Here is a 15,050-nt window from a genome sequence, read left to right on the forward strand (position 1 = left end):
ATGGTGTTTTGTGATGTAGAACGGTGATTAGGGTTGCGGCAAGGTGTTTTTGAATGGTGTGAAGGGTGGTGACGAATTTATGGCTGAAAACTTGTATTTATAGGCTAGGGTTTTCACAAAATCTGATGGGCAAGGGTTAGGGTTTTGGAGATAAAAGGCTTGGCCCATCCAAAGGAGAAAATAACTAGGGTTTTATGCAGATTTTTAGGCTTCTAGAACATTAGGTGCGGCACAAACCCTAGGGGAGATAAATTAGGGTTTAACTTAGCAGAAATAAAAGGCTTAAGCCCTAGGGTTTGCGGCAAAAGGGTTTAATCCACCAAGGAAAGGGTTTTGGCCCACTTTGTTTATGAAAATGATTTGTATAACCCAAATCCACAAGGAATAAGGCTAGCCAAATCAGAATCCACATGTAATTGGCTTAGGAAAGGCACGGCTTGGGCTTAGAACATAGGTGAGAGAGGATTAGGAAACTTCCAATCCAAGAATAGAAACTTTCAAGAATGGAAACCTCCAAGAATAGCAACTTCCAACTTTAGAAACTTTGGTTTCCAATTCTGAACTCTTTGTTCTTCATTTTCATTTCTTCATTCATTATTCATTCCTAGCCTCCTTTGATCTTCAATTTCATCCATTTCTTTTGTTCCAAACATGCGCCATTCAATCCAAGCTTCATTTTGCTCCAAAAAGCTCCAAAATGCATCTTTTTGTGTAATATGCCCTTAAAACCTGAAAACACATGAAACTAGCTTAAAAGACTACATTAACTTAGAAAACATAGTAAAAATACATAAGAACTAGCTAACTAATGCGCATAAATATGCTCCTATCACATGGGCGCTTTCCCATCCACCATTTTCAATCAACTGTGGACACTTTTCAAAGGCATGTCCTTGGATGGAACATACGCCACATACAATTGCTCCTTGCATCTTCATGCCCTCGGCCGTCTGAGACACAATAGAAGTAAGATTAGCCAATTGTGAATGAAGATCGGAAGTTGAACTTACCTCATGTACTTGGTGCCGTGGGGGTCCCCTTTGGCCTACTCCCTCATATTGTTGAGCGTTCAACGCTCGATTAGAGATCATGATCTTGGCAGCCATGGGTGTTTTGTCCACCAATGCTCCCCCCGCCGAAGCATCAAGCATTTGACGTTCTAGAGGTAGGAGACCCTCGTAGAAGTATTGCAAAAGCAACTCCTCCTTCATCTGATGCTGTGGACAATAAGCAACAAGTGATTTAAATCGTTCATAATATGTAGGAAAAGACTCACCTTCTTCTTGCTGGATTCCGCTTATCTTTTTGCGTAGAAGGATGATGCGAGAAGTTGGAAAGAACTTCTCCAAGAACGCTCTCTTCATACTCTCCCAAGATGTGACAGTGCCAGGAGCTAACTCGATAACCAATCCTTGGCTTTATCCATCAAAGAGAATGGAAAAGCCTTCATCTTTAAAATACTTCCGTCAACATTGACGGGAGTCATACTAGAGCAAACGACTTCAAATTCTTTCAAATGTTTGTTAGGATCTTCCATGGACAAGCCATGGTATTTAGGAATATGATGAAGCAAACTTGACTTTAATTAAAACTCTTCCGCCTTACCTTGGGCAGCCGTGGGGTATTGGATGCACAAGGGTACGGAATTATCCAATCCCGAGGCCGAGAGCTCTTTGAGTGTACGGTTGTCCACCGCCATGCCTTGATCCTCTTCACCCACTTGTGCCGTGGGCTCCTCCTCCTCTTCTAGGACTTCTTCTTCAAGGTCAGGTTCGGGAATGGGCTCTTGTTGATTTCTAGTTCTTCTCAAATTCCTCTCAAAGTCGTCGTCAAAGTCCAAGATGTTCTCACGAACCTTTTGAGAACTTCTGGTCATAAACTAGTACCTAAGAAACAAGAGACAAAAGAGGTCAGAAACTAAAATAAAATCTGAAGCAAAGTAAAATAAAAGAAACAAAAACAATCCAAGGGATTAGCAAAATTGCTAATCCCCGGCAACGGCGCCAAAAATTTGATGCGTAAAATAACTAAACACACAAATTAAACCCTCTTTTGTCAAATTGTAGTAAAGATGTAAGTAGGGATCGTTCTAAACCGGGGATTAGGAGGGATTGCTAAACTCTTGAAAACTAACTCAATAATGTAAAAACAAAGTTTAAAACACTAAACTAGACTCAAAGAATGTAAAATTAAAAGTTAAAACACCAAAACAAAGCAAAGGAACCAAAAGAGCAAATAAACACTCAAAACTGCCTTAGAAGCACAATCTGGGCAGTTTTGAGTACTAACACAAATTTGGACGAATGTATGTTATAACTTGACTCAAAACACTTTCTAACTAATCTAAGACTTCAAAATAAAGGGGGATTTGTTTTGGACGAAAATTGAAAACAAAACAGATTGTAAAACGTTTCGGATAAAAAGGATGGATAAAAGGCTAGTTAGGAGGTTTTTCTCCACACATGACCCACTTGCAAACAAAACGATTTTCAGTTGTTCTTCCAATAAATTATGAAACTCAACACCCCAAGTTAATTAGATACGCTTAAATTAACTTTTAAACACGAAGGGAAGATTCAAGCAATATTTAGGGCCGAATTCAAAGTTTTGGACCCCTTCTTCAACAAACAATACTTTAGAACTCTTTTTTCACATCTTTTCAACTCTTTTTCATTCTTTTCACACACTTTTCTTTTTCTTTTTCTTTTTCCACGAATTTCATTTTTTTTTTCTTTTCTTTTCTTGCCGTGTTCTATGGCACCCAAAATACCCAAATTGAAACCTTTCCCCCACACTTGTTTTCTGCCATATATAAATCAAAAGGAATTCAATTTGAATCATGCTTTACTATGCTTCAAGAACAAGGGTAAGGATGGTCCTAATCTAGGCTAGGTGAGGTTAATGTGGGTTAACAAAGAATGAAGGCTAACAAGGCTCGACGGGGTTAAACTTAAACATAAAATGATATGGGATACACGGCAATTTGGCTTTGGTGGTGGTAACTACACAACTTCATCTTGAATATGTGTTATGTAAATCAATAACATGCTTTGAATGAAATGGGCATGAGTTCTAGCATTTGGAACTAAATGATGAAACGCCTTCTAAGTAGTAACCAAGCAAGGAATAATGAGATCATGCAACGACTTAGAAAACAATAATGCACAGATTTTAACTCTCCAAATAAACGTTTAGGCTCAAGTCTCACAAGGTTGTAGCGTTTGTTTGAGTTCCTTCTTTCAAGCATGTTACAAAAACTAATTTTTATCCTTTGTGATTGCATGTGAATTCATAAGCTATAACCACAACCAAGCATAAGCAAAGAGTAATTCAAACTTTCATCATGTTAATAACTTTCTTTAACAGCCATGCAATTACAAACTGAATCCTCATCATTGTGTTGGAAGGTACCCTAGACACAAACACACAAAAACGACTCAAAACACTCTTTTTAGGCTTTTCAAAACACTTTTTTCAAATTTTTATGTGATTTTCGGAGTTTTATGTTAACTGATATGATATTAACTAGCACTCAAATTAACCCTCTTTTTATCAATTGTAGTAAGTATGTAAGTAGGGATCGTTCTAGGCCGGGGATTAGGAGGGATTGCTAAATCACTTGAAAACTGACTCAAAAACGTAAAAACAAAGTTTAAAACACTAAACTAGACTCAAAGAATGTAAAACTATAACTTAAAACACCAAAACAAACCAAAAGACTCAAAATAACACAAAAACACTCAAAACTGCCTTAAAACCACTTTCTGGGCAGTTTTGAACTCTAAACAAGATTTTGACGAAAATAGGTTTTAACTTGACTCAAAACACTTAAAAACACAGACTAACACACTCTCTAACTAATTTGACACTTGAAAACAAAGGGGGATTTGGTTTTTACGAAATTGAAAACAAAACATAAACTTGTAAATCAAAACAGATTTTAAAACGAATTTGATTGAATTGAATGGATAGAAAGCTAGCTAAGGGGTTCATCTCCACACATGTTATACTTGCATTCAAAACGATTTCCAATTGCTTTTCAATAACCCATGAATTCTCAACGCCCCAAGTTAATTAGGTCCGCTTAAATTAACCTTCAGATTTTCCTAACGTTATTGAATTGGATGATTGCATACGACAACCCAAAGCATTCCCCACAAGTCCCCTACATGATTACATAATAGAGATACAAGCAAGAATCATTAAGTTCTATGAAAACCATAAGCATTGACGAAGCACTTGTTACTATGATTGCATGAAACTTATGCCAAGAATTTCCTTAACGCGATTGAGATCATCAACCTTTACTACTTATGAATATAATTCCATAACGATTAGGTGAAATTTCCTTATATCCTAGCATCAAATTCATGCTTGCAAATTAAGTGTCGACCCTCAACCAACATACACAAATCAGTTTTAATTCTTGTAGATAAGTAAATTAAATTCACAACTTATGAAACGCAATTAGAAGTAATCAAATCATATAGCAAGCATAAACATGGTTTCGAATCCCCCCTGATGTGAAAATTATGTTGACACACAAATTAAACCCTATTTGTGACAATTGTAGTAATGATGTAAGTAGGGATCGTTCTAACCGGGGATTAACTAGGGGCACTAATCACTTGAAAACTGAATTAGAAACGCAAAAACAAAGTTTAAAACACTAGATTAGACTCAAAGAATGCAAAACTAACGTTTAAAATACTAAAACAAACCAAAAACTCAAAACAGCAACTAAAAGAACTGCCTTAAAAACACTTTCTGGGCAGTTTTGAACACAAAGCACCAAATTGGACGAATTTGGGTTTTAACTTGTACCAAAACACTTAAAAACATAAACCAACACACTTTTTAACTAATCTAGGACTTCAAAATAAATGGGGATTTGATTTGGACGAAAATAAACTAAATGGACAGATTGTAAAGAAAACAGATTGTAAGACAAAATTGTGATGAATCAATGGATGATGGAATAGCTAAGGGGTTCTTCTCCACACATGAAATATATGCAACCTAAATCGATTTCCAGTTATCAAATTAATAAGTTATGAATCTCGACACTCCAAGTTAATTAGATCCGCTTAAATTAACCTTCAGATTTCCCTAGAATCATTGAATTGGATGAATATGCATCGCAAACAAATTATTCCTAACAAGTTCTCTATATGAACAGCATGATAAAGATACAAGTTAGAATCATTACGTTATTTGGAAATCATAAGCATCGACAAGGCAATTGTAACTATGAAAAGCATGATACTCTTGCCAGGAATCTACTTAACACGATCGTGACTAGCGACCTTCACTACTTGCGAATATAAATTCATAACGATTAGGTGAAACAAACTTATATCCTAGCATCAAATTCAAGCATGCAAATTAAGCGTGCACTCTCAATCAACATACAAGAATAAGTTCTAAATCAAACGGTTAAGCAAATTGTATTCACGACTTATGCAACGATAACTGGAAGTAATCAACTTATTTCACATATATAATCATGGTTTTGAATCCACCCTTAGCCAAAACGAATTTAACCAATCATACTTAAAGCAAAACAAAGATTACATGAATTAGACATTGAAATATAAGATAGAAAACACCTAAAATCGTTCAACAACTCAGATTGAAAAGCCAAAGAATTGTAGAGAATGATAGGAGCATATTTATGCGCCTTAGTTAGCTAGTTCTTATGCATTTTAGTTATGTTTTCTTAGTTTAAAGTAGTCTTTTAAGTTAGTTTCATGTGTTTTCAGGTTTTAAGAGCATATTACATAAAATGATGCAATTTGGAGCATTTGAGAGCAAAATTGAGCTGGAATGGAGTGTATGCTTATGGAGCACAAGGAATGGACGACTTTGAAGGTCAAAGGAGCTTAAGAAATGAAGAAATAAAAGTGAAGAACAAAGAAGTCGGAATTGGCAACCAAAGTTTCTAAAGTTGGAAGTTTCTATTCTTAGAGGTTTCCATTTTCGAGAGTTTCTATTCTTGGTTTTGGGCTTTCTAGAAGCCCTATCTACAAACCCTAACCCTAGCCCACTAATCAGCCGCACCTAGCCTTCTAGAACACCTATTTCCTTGCCTTGCAAGGCATTCTAGAAGGCCCATCTCTAACCCTAGCCCATTGTCTAACCTGATTTCTTTAGGGTTTGTGGTGCCTATATATATGTGTTTTAAGCCTAAATTCGTCACCACCCCTTCACACCATTCAAACACACCTTGCCGCAACCCTAAACACCATTCTACATCACAAAACCCCATCCTACATCCATACACATCTCTGCCGCACCTTTTGGAGAAGAAGGAGAGCCTTGTCGTGCATTCCATTGATGAATGAGGGCCTTGTGCGCAAGTCATCTGCATCAAAGGGAGTTTTAAGAGTTTTTTCTTCTCTTGTTTCTGTTTTCATGTTTAATTTAAATTGCTTTTCAATTATGTTAAACATGTGGAACAAATTCCTTTTTAGTTAGAGGCGAATTTGAAGCCATGGACATATGTTTTATATGATTTGATTTCTTCCAATTATGATTTCATAAATCGTGAATGTGGTTTACTTATCTATTTGATTGATAACTTGTTTATGTATGTGGGTTGAGGGTCGACACTTAATTTGCATGCATAAACTCGATGCTAGGATATAAGGGAATTTCACCTAATCGTTATTAACTTATATTCATAAGTAGTGAAAGTCGCTAGTCACGATTGTGTTAAGTAAATCCTAGGCAAGAGTAACATGCGTATCCCATAGTTATGAATGCCTCGTCAATGCTTATGATTTCCATTAAACTTAATGATCTTTGATATGTGTCTCTATCATGCGTATTCCATAGTTAGGGTCATTGATAAGAATAATTTGGTTGTAATGCGTATTCCATTCAATTCAATGAATCTAGGGAAATCTGAGAATTAATTGGTGCAATCTAGTTAATTTGGGGCATTGTCATTCATGGTTTGTTGAAAGAGTAATTGGAAATTGAATCGTATGCATATGTTCATGTGTGGATAAGGAACCCTCTAACTAGTTTCTCACCATTCTATTTCATCACAATCTGTTTTGCTTTAAGTTTGTTTTCAAAGTTTAAGTTTTAAAGTTTCAATTTTCGTCAAAATCATTCCCCCATTGATTTTAAAGTGTTAGATTAGTTAGAAATCAATTTAGTTTGTGTTTTGATAGGAGCATATTTATGCGCCTTAGTTAGCTAGTTATGATGCATCTTTGTTATGTTTTCTTCGTTAAAGTAGTCTTTTAAGCTACTTTCATGTGTTTTCAGGTTTAAAGGACATATTACATGAAATGATGCAATTTGGAGCTTTTGGAGCAAAAAGTGAGCTTGGAATGAAAAGGACATGCTTGGAACACAAGGTTGGGATGAAATTGAAGAGTTCGAGATTTGAGGTTTCCTACTTGAAGTAGGAAAGCTAAGCCTAAAAGTTTCCATTTTGGGTTGATCTTTCCTAAATCGGAATTGGCAACCAAAGTTTCTAAAGTTGGAAGTTTCTATTCTTGGAGGTTTCCATTTTCGTGAGTTTCTATTCTCGGCTTTGGGCTTTTAGATGACTTAAACCCTAATTCCTTGTGAACCCTAAGTCCATGCCGCATCCTAGGGCCTAATCATTCAATTTCTGCCATGTTAAACCCTAATCCATTTCTCCTAAGCCCATGCCGCACCTAATGTTCTAGAAACCCAATTTTCTGGTGGATTTCCAACCCTAGCCGCACCTAACCCTAGCCCATTGTCTAATCTGATTTCTTTAGGGTTTAGGTGCCTATATATATGTGTTTTACATCCTTTGGCCGATCCTCTCCCATTCTACAAATCAGAAATTCATCCAACCTTATTTCCCCACCTTGCCGCAGCCATCATCACCCTTAGAACCCCTAGCCGCCACTCCTCCATTCCAGCCACTTCCCACCTTGCCGCAGCCTTCATCCACCTCTAGCCACCATCCTACACCTCCATCCACCATCCCCACTCCTTGCCGCACCACCATACCATCCTAATTCCCTTCTAAAACCAAAATCACACCCAAAAACACCCTAAACCCTCTCTGCCGCAGCAAGGAGAAGAAGAAAGAGGAGCTTGAAGTCAGAAATTCAAAGTGGAATTCTTGGGCGTTTTAGGTGTAATCTTTCTTATGTCTTCGATGTTTCAATTCAATAAACTTTATGTTGTGAGTATGAGGAACTAAACCCCCATAGTTGGGGGGTAATTCGAAACCATGTACATGCTTGCAATTTGATTCGATTACATTCAGTTGTTATTTCATAAGTTGTGGATTCAATTCGTTCATCTATTTGATTGATAATTTATTTGTGTATGTTGATTGAGAGTGCACGCTTACTAGATTATGAGGGAGTTTCACCTAATAGTTACAATCTTATAATCACAAGTAGTGAAGATCGCTTGAAAACGATCGCGTTGAATGAATTCTTAGCATAAGTTTCATGCAATTCATAGTAACAAATGCTTCATCAATGCTTAGGTTTTTCATAGAACGTAATGATTCTTGCTTGTATCTCTATTATGCAATTCATGTAGGGAACTTGTAGGGAATGTTTTTGGGTTGTCGTATGCAATCATCCAACTTAATAACTTGTGGAAAAACTGAGGGTTAATTAGTGCAATTCACGGTTAATCTGGGGCGTTGAGTATTTATAATTTATTGGAAGAACAACTGAAAATCGTTTTGTTTGCAAGTGTGACATGTGTGGAGAAGAACCTCCTAACTAGCCTTTTATCCATCTATTTCACCAAAATCGTTTTTACAATCTGTGCTAGTTAAAGTTTCTGTTTTGTGTTAAATTTTCGTCCAAAACAAATCCCCCTCTCATTTGAAGTCTTAGATTAGTTAGAAAGTATTTTGATTTGTGTTTCTAAGTATTTTGATTCAAGTTTTCATCAAATTTCGTCCAAATTAGTGTAGGTGCTCAAAACTGCCCAGAAAGTGGTTTTTAGGCAGTTTTGAGCCTTCTAGTTGCTGTTTTGACTTTTAGGTTTGTTTAAGCGTTTTAACCTTTAGTTTTGCATTCTTTGAGTCTAGTTTAGTGTTTTAAACTTTGTTTTTGAGTTTTTAAGTCAGTTTCCAAGTGTTTAGCAATCCCTCCTAATCCCCGGTCTAGAACGATCCCTACTTACATCTCTACTACAATAAAACAAAAGAGGGTTTAATTTGTGTGCTTATCTATTTCGCATCAAATTTTTGGCGCCGTTGCCAGGGATTAGCAATTTTGCTAATCCCTTGGATTGTTTTTGTTTCTTTTATTTCACCTTGTTTCTGACTTTGTTTAAGTTTCTGACCTAATTTTGTTTCTTGTTTCTTAGGTACTAATGTATGACTAGAAGCTCTCAACCGATTCGTGCAAACATCTTGGATTTTGACGACGATTTTGAGAGGAAGTTGAGAAGAGTTGGAAACCAGCAAGAACATCATCCACCCAATTCCGAATCTGACCTTGAAGAAAACGTACAAGAAGAGGAGGAAGAAGCCACGGCAGGGATATTTGAAGAAGTCCAAGGCATGGCCATGGACAATCGTACACTCAAGGAGCTTTCCGCCTCAGGTTTGGATAATGCCGCACCCTTGTGCATTCAATAACCCATGGCTGCCCAAGGTAAGACGGACGAGTTTGAATTAAAGTCAAGTTTGCTTCATCATATTCCTAAATACCATGGCTTGTCCATGGAAGATCCTAACAAGCATTTGAAAGAATTTGAAGTAGTTTGCTCTAGTATGACTCCCGTCAATGTTGACGGAAATATCTTGAAGATGAAGGCTTTTCCATTCTCTTTGTTGGATAAAGCCAAGGATTGGTTATACGAGTTAGCTCCCGGCACTGTCACTTCTTGGGAGAGTATGAAGAGAGCGTTCTTGGAGAAGTTCTTTCCAACTTCTCGCATCATCCTCCTACGCAAAACGATAAGCGGAATTCAGCAAGAAGAAGGTGAGTCTTTTCCTACATATTATGAATGATTTAAATCACTTGTTGCTTCTTGTCCACAGCATCAGATGAAGGAGGAATTGCTCTTGCAATATTTCTACGAGGGCCTCCTACCTCTAGAACGTCAAATGCTTGATGCTTCGGCGGGCGGAGCATTGGTGGATAAAACACCCATGGCTGCCAAGGTCTTGATTGCTAATAGAGCGTTGAACGCTCAACAGTACGAGGGTGTAGGCCAAAGAGGACCCTCACGGCACCAAGTACATGAGGTAAGTGCGACTTCCGATCTTCATTCACAATTGGCTAATCTTACTTCTATTGTTTCACAGATGGCCGAGGGAATGAAGATGCAAGGATCTGTGGTATGTGGTGTATGTTCTATCCAAGGACATGTCTCCGAAAAATGTCCTCAACTCATCGAGAATGGCGGATGGGAGTGTGCGAATGCCATTGGGTTTCAAAGCCAAAATCAGTCAAGACATGATCCATACTCCAACACGTATAATCCGGGGTGGCGAGACCACCCAAATTTCAAGTGGAGGGATCCCCAACAACCTCAAAACCAAGGAGGCTTTAGGTAACAACCCCCGGGGTTCTTTCCCAAACCCTACGGCCCACCCCAAAATCAAGCCCAATCCGGCCCAAGTGCCTCAGGTACGTCTCTTGACAATGATGCACTTCTTAAGATACTAACTAAGTTGTCTAATGGGCAGGAAGATCAAGCTAAGGCTATGCAAAACCAAGATAAAAGGGTGGATCAACTTGAGAAACAAATTGGGCAGATTGCCGAGTTTGTAGGTAAGTTTCGAGATCCCGGACAACTCCCTAGTTCCACTATTCCAAATCCGAAGGGAGGGTTCGAAAGTGCCAAAGCAATCACCCTAAGAAGTGGTATGGAAGTTGGGGCAGGTCCTACATCAAAAACAGGTCATAACGAGGATGAAATTTTGCAAATGGAAGAGGAGGAATCAAGGTTGCCCACGGCAAAGGTGGTTCCACCTTTGCCGCAAGTTCCTAGTATCCCAAATCTGCCCAATTCGTCCCACAAAGGTAAGAATGTGTCCAATTCAGTTCATACTAATGTTTTCCCTTCAAATGTGCCTTTTCCTAGTAGGTTCATGCAAACGAAGAAAGAAGAGGCCGAAAAGGATATCCTTGAAACCTTTAGGAAAGTTCAAGTTAACATACCTTTGTTAGATGCAATCAAGCAAGTTCCAAGGTATGCTAAGTTCTTGAAAGAGTTGTGTACCACTAGGAAGAGGATGTCGACTAAGGAAGTGGTAAAGGTAGGTGAGAATGTGTCCGCCATCTTGCAACGCAAACTACCTCCCAAATGCAAAGATCCAGGTAGCTTTACCATTCCTTGTGTCATTGGGAATACTAGATTTGAATCTGCCATGCTTGATTTAGGTGCTTCTATAAATGTTATTCCATATTCCATTTATGCATCTATGAACTTAGGAGCGTTGAAAAATGATGGGGTAATAATACAATTGGCCGATAGATCTAACGCCTATCCAAAGGGAGTTTTGGAAGATGTTCTTGTGCAGGTTAATCATTTAGTTTTCCCGGCGGATTTCTATGTCCTTGAAATGGATGAATCGGACCATGCTCCTTCGCTGCCCATTCTACTTGGAAGGCCATTCATGAAGACGGCCCGGACAAAGATTGACGTGTATAGTGGAACTTTGTCCATGGAATTTGATGGGGAAGTTGTTAATTTTAATCTTTCTGATTCCATTAAATACCCTAGTGAGGACCATTCATGTTTCTCTATTGATATAATTGACTCTTTGGCGCAAGGATATCTCGACGATTTGAATGACGATGCGCTTGAAAAAGTCATTACACGAGGCATGGAAATTAAAACAAAGGGGGCAGATTGCATGCATGCCCATGGCATACATGAGTCATCCCATGCCGTGCCCCCTAGTGAGGAATTACTTGAAGTTGTGGCTGCCCTTGAGTCCTCACCTAAGCTTGATGGTAAGTATACTACCCGTGAGTCCATTCCCATTTCGACTAACAAATTGCTTCCATCCATAATTCAGGCACCTATCCTTGAACTCAAGCCTTTGCCAAGCCATTTGAAGTACATTTTCTTGGGAGAAAATGAAACACTACCTGCTATTATTTCCTCCTCCCTCTCGGCACAAGAGGAGGAGAAATTGCTTCGAGTTTTGAAGGAGTTCAAATCTGCCCTAGGTTGGACATTGGCCGATATTAAAGGTATAAGCCCTACGACTTGTATGCATCACATATTTCTTGAGGAGGGGGCCAAACCAACTAGAGAGGCTCAACGCCGTCTTAACCCTCCGATGATGGAAGTAGTGAAAAAGGAGATCATAAAGCTTCTAGATTGTGGGGTTATCTATCCAATCTCGGATAGTAAGTGGGTTTCGCCCGTTCAATGCGTGCCAAAGAAATCCGGAGTGACGGTGGTAGCTAATGCCGAGAATGAGCTTGTCCCTCAACGTATTCAAACCGGTTGGAGGGTGTGCATTGACTATAGGAAGCTAAACACCACAACGAGGAAGGACCACTTCCCATTGCCGTTCATTGACCAAATGCTTGAGAGGTTAGCGGGGTATGCTTTTTATTGTTTTCTTGATGGTTATTCTGGTTATAATCAAATTGTCATTTCACCCGAGGACCAAGAAAAAACCACTTTTACATGCCCGTTTGGTACCTTTGCATATCGTCGCATGCCTTTTGGGTTTATGTAATGCACCTGCTACATTTCAAAGATGCATGATGAGCATATTTTCTGATCACGTAGAAAAGATAATTGAAGTGTTTATGGATGATTTTAGCGTATTTGGTGATTCGTTTGATAGTTGCTTGCATAATCTAAGTTTGATCCTAAAACGTTGTGTTGAAACTAACCTTGTACTTAATTGGGAAAAGTGTCATTTTATGGTTAAACAAGGTATCGTTTTAGGTCATATAATCTCTGACAAGGGTATTGAGGTTGATAAGTCGAAAATAGATCTTGTACGTCACTTACCCTCTCCGACTTCGGTTAGAGAGGTTCGTTCGTTTCTTGGCCATGCAGGATTCTATCGTAGGTTCATCAAAGATTTCTCGAAGATAGCACAACCTCTTTGCCGGCTCCTACAAAAAGAAGTGGCGTTTGAATTCACCAAGGAGTGCACGGCATCATTCAACCAACTCAAGGAGTTGTTGACCACGGCACCCATCATTGTTCCACCGGATTGGAGTCTACCGTTCGAGCTCATGTGTGATGCGTCCGACTATGCTTTAGGAGCTGTTTTAGGACAAAGAAAGGACAAGAGGCCGCATGTCATTTACTACGCCTCACGGACGTTGAACGATGCACAATTGAACTACTCCACTACGGAAAAAGAACTTCTTGCCGTTGTCTTTGCTTTAGATAAATTTCGATCATATCTAATTGGAACTAAAGTAATTGTTTTCACTGATCATGCAGCTCTGAAGTACTTGCTCACCAAAAAGGAGGCCAAGCCACGGCTAATTCGATGGATATTGCTACTTCAAGAGTTCGACATAGAGATTCGGGACAAGAAGGGAAGTGAAAACGTGGTGGCTGACCACCTAAGCCGAATGGTGCATAATGAGGAGTCTTTGCCGATTTTGGAGACATTCCCTGATGAACAATTGCTGTCCATTAAGGTTAGTGCGCCTTGGTATGCCGATATTGTTAATTTTTTAGTGTCAAAACGTATTCCAAGTGAGTTCACTAGGCACCAACGTGATAAACTTAGGCATGATGCACGGTTTTATGTGTGGGATGATCCGTACTTATGGAAATTTTGCCCCGATCAGATTGTACGTCGTTGTGTGCACGATTCTGAATGTCATTCAATTTTGAGTTTTTGTCACACATATGCATGTGGAGGGCACTTTGGCACACAACGCACAGCCCTTAAGGTGTTACAATGTGGATTTTATTGGCCTAGTATTTTCAAAGATGCTAAAACTTTTTGCTTAACATGTGATAAATGCCAACGAATGGGTGGTATTAGTGCTAAGGACCAAATGCCGCAGGTTTCTATCCTAAATGTTGAAATTTTTGATGTTTGGGGTATTGATTTTATGGGTCCTTTTCCTTCTTCGTATGGTTTTACATATATTTTGCTTGCGGTTGATTATGTGTCGAAGTGGGTGGAAGCAAAAGCCACCCGAACTAATGATTCTAAAGTGGTTGTAGATTTTATTAGAACTAACATTTTTGCGAGGTTCGGAATGCCACGAGTGATCATTAGTGACGGAGGGTCACACTTTTGCAATCAGACCATTGAAGCGTTATTGAGGAAATACAGTGTCACCCATAAGGTTTCTACACCTTACCATCCTCAAACGAATGGGCAAGCCGAGGTTTCCAACCGTGAGATCAAGCAAATCTTAGAGAAGACCGTTGGGCCAACGAGGAAGGATTGGAGCTTACGGTTAGATGATGCACTTTGGGCGTATCGTACGGCGTACAAAACACCCATTGGGATGTCCCCCTTCCGACTTGTCTATGGCAAGGCGTGCCATCTTCCTGTTGAATTGGAGCACAAAGCACTTTGGGCCATCAAGAAGTTTAACATGAACCTCGAGGAAGCAGGAAGTCAAAGGAGATTGCAATTGAATGAGCTTGATGAGATACGGCACGAGGCGTACGATAATGCAAGCATTTACAAGCAAAAGACCAAAGCTTTCCATGACAACATGATCCGTGGGAAATCATTCTCAATTGGGCAGAAAGTGCTATTGTTCAATTCCCGTTTACGTTTGTTTCCCGGTAAGTTACGTTCTAAGTGGATTGGACCGTTTGTTATTACTAACATATCTTCTTATGGTGCCATCCAGATTCAAAGTCTCAAAACAGGTCATGAATTCCAAGTGAATGGACACCGTTTGAAGCCATATTATGAGAACTTTGTTGAACAAACCGTGGATGATATCTCTTTGGGTGCCGTGGGCACAAATGGAGAATAAATGGGCTTTTCATCCGGCTGTACAACGTTAAAGAAAGCGCTACTTGGGAGGCAACCCATGCAATGCAACAAAGGAAGACCACAGAATCACTCCAATTCCAGATTTGCGTTCCTAAACTCTTCCCTTTGTTATTTATTT

Source organism: Malus sylvestris, chromosome 12, assembly GCF_916048215.2.
Source record: "Malus sylvestris chromosome 12, drMalSylv7.2, whole genome shotgun sequence".
Classification (NCBI taxonomy): Eukaryota; Viridiplantae; Streptophyta; class Magnoliopsida; order Rosales; family Rosaceae; genus Malus; species Malus sylvestris.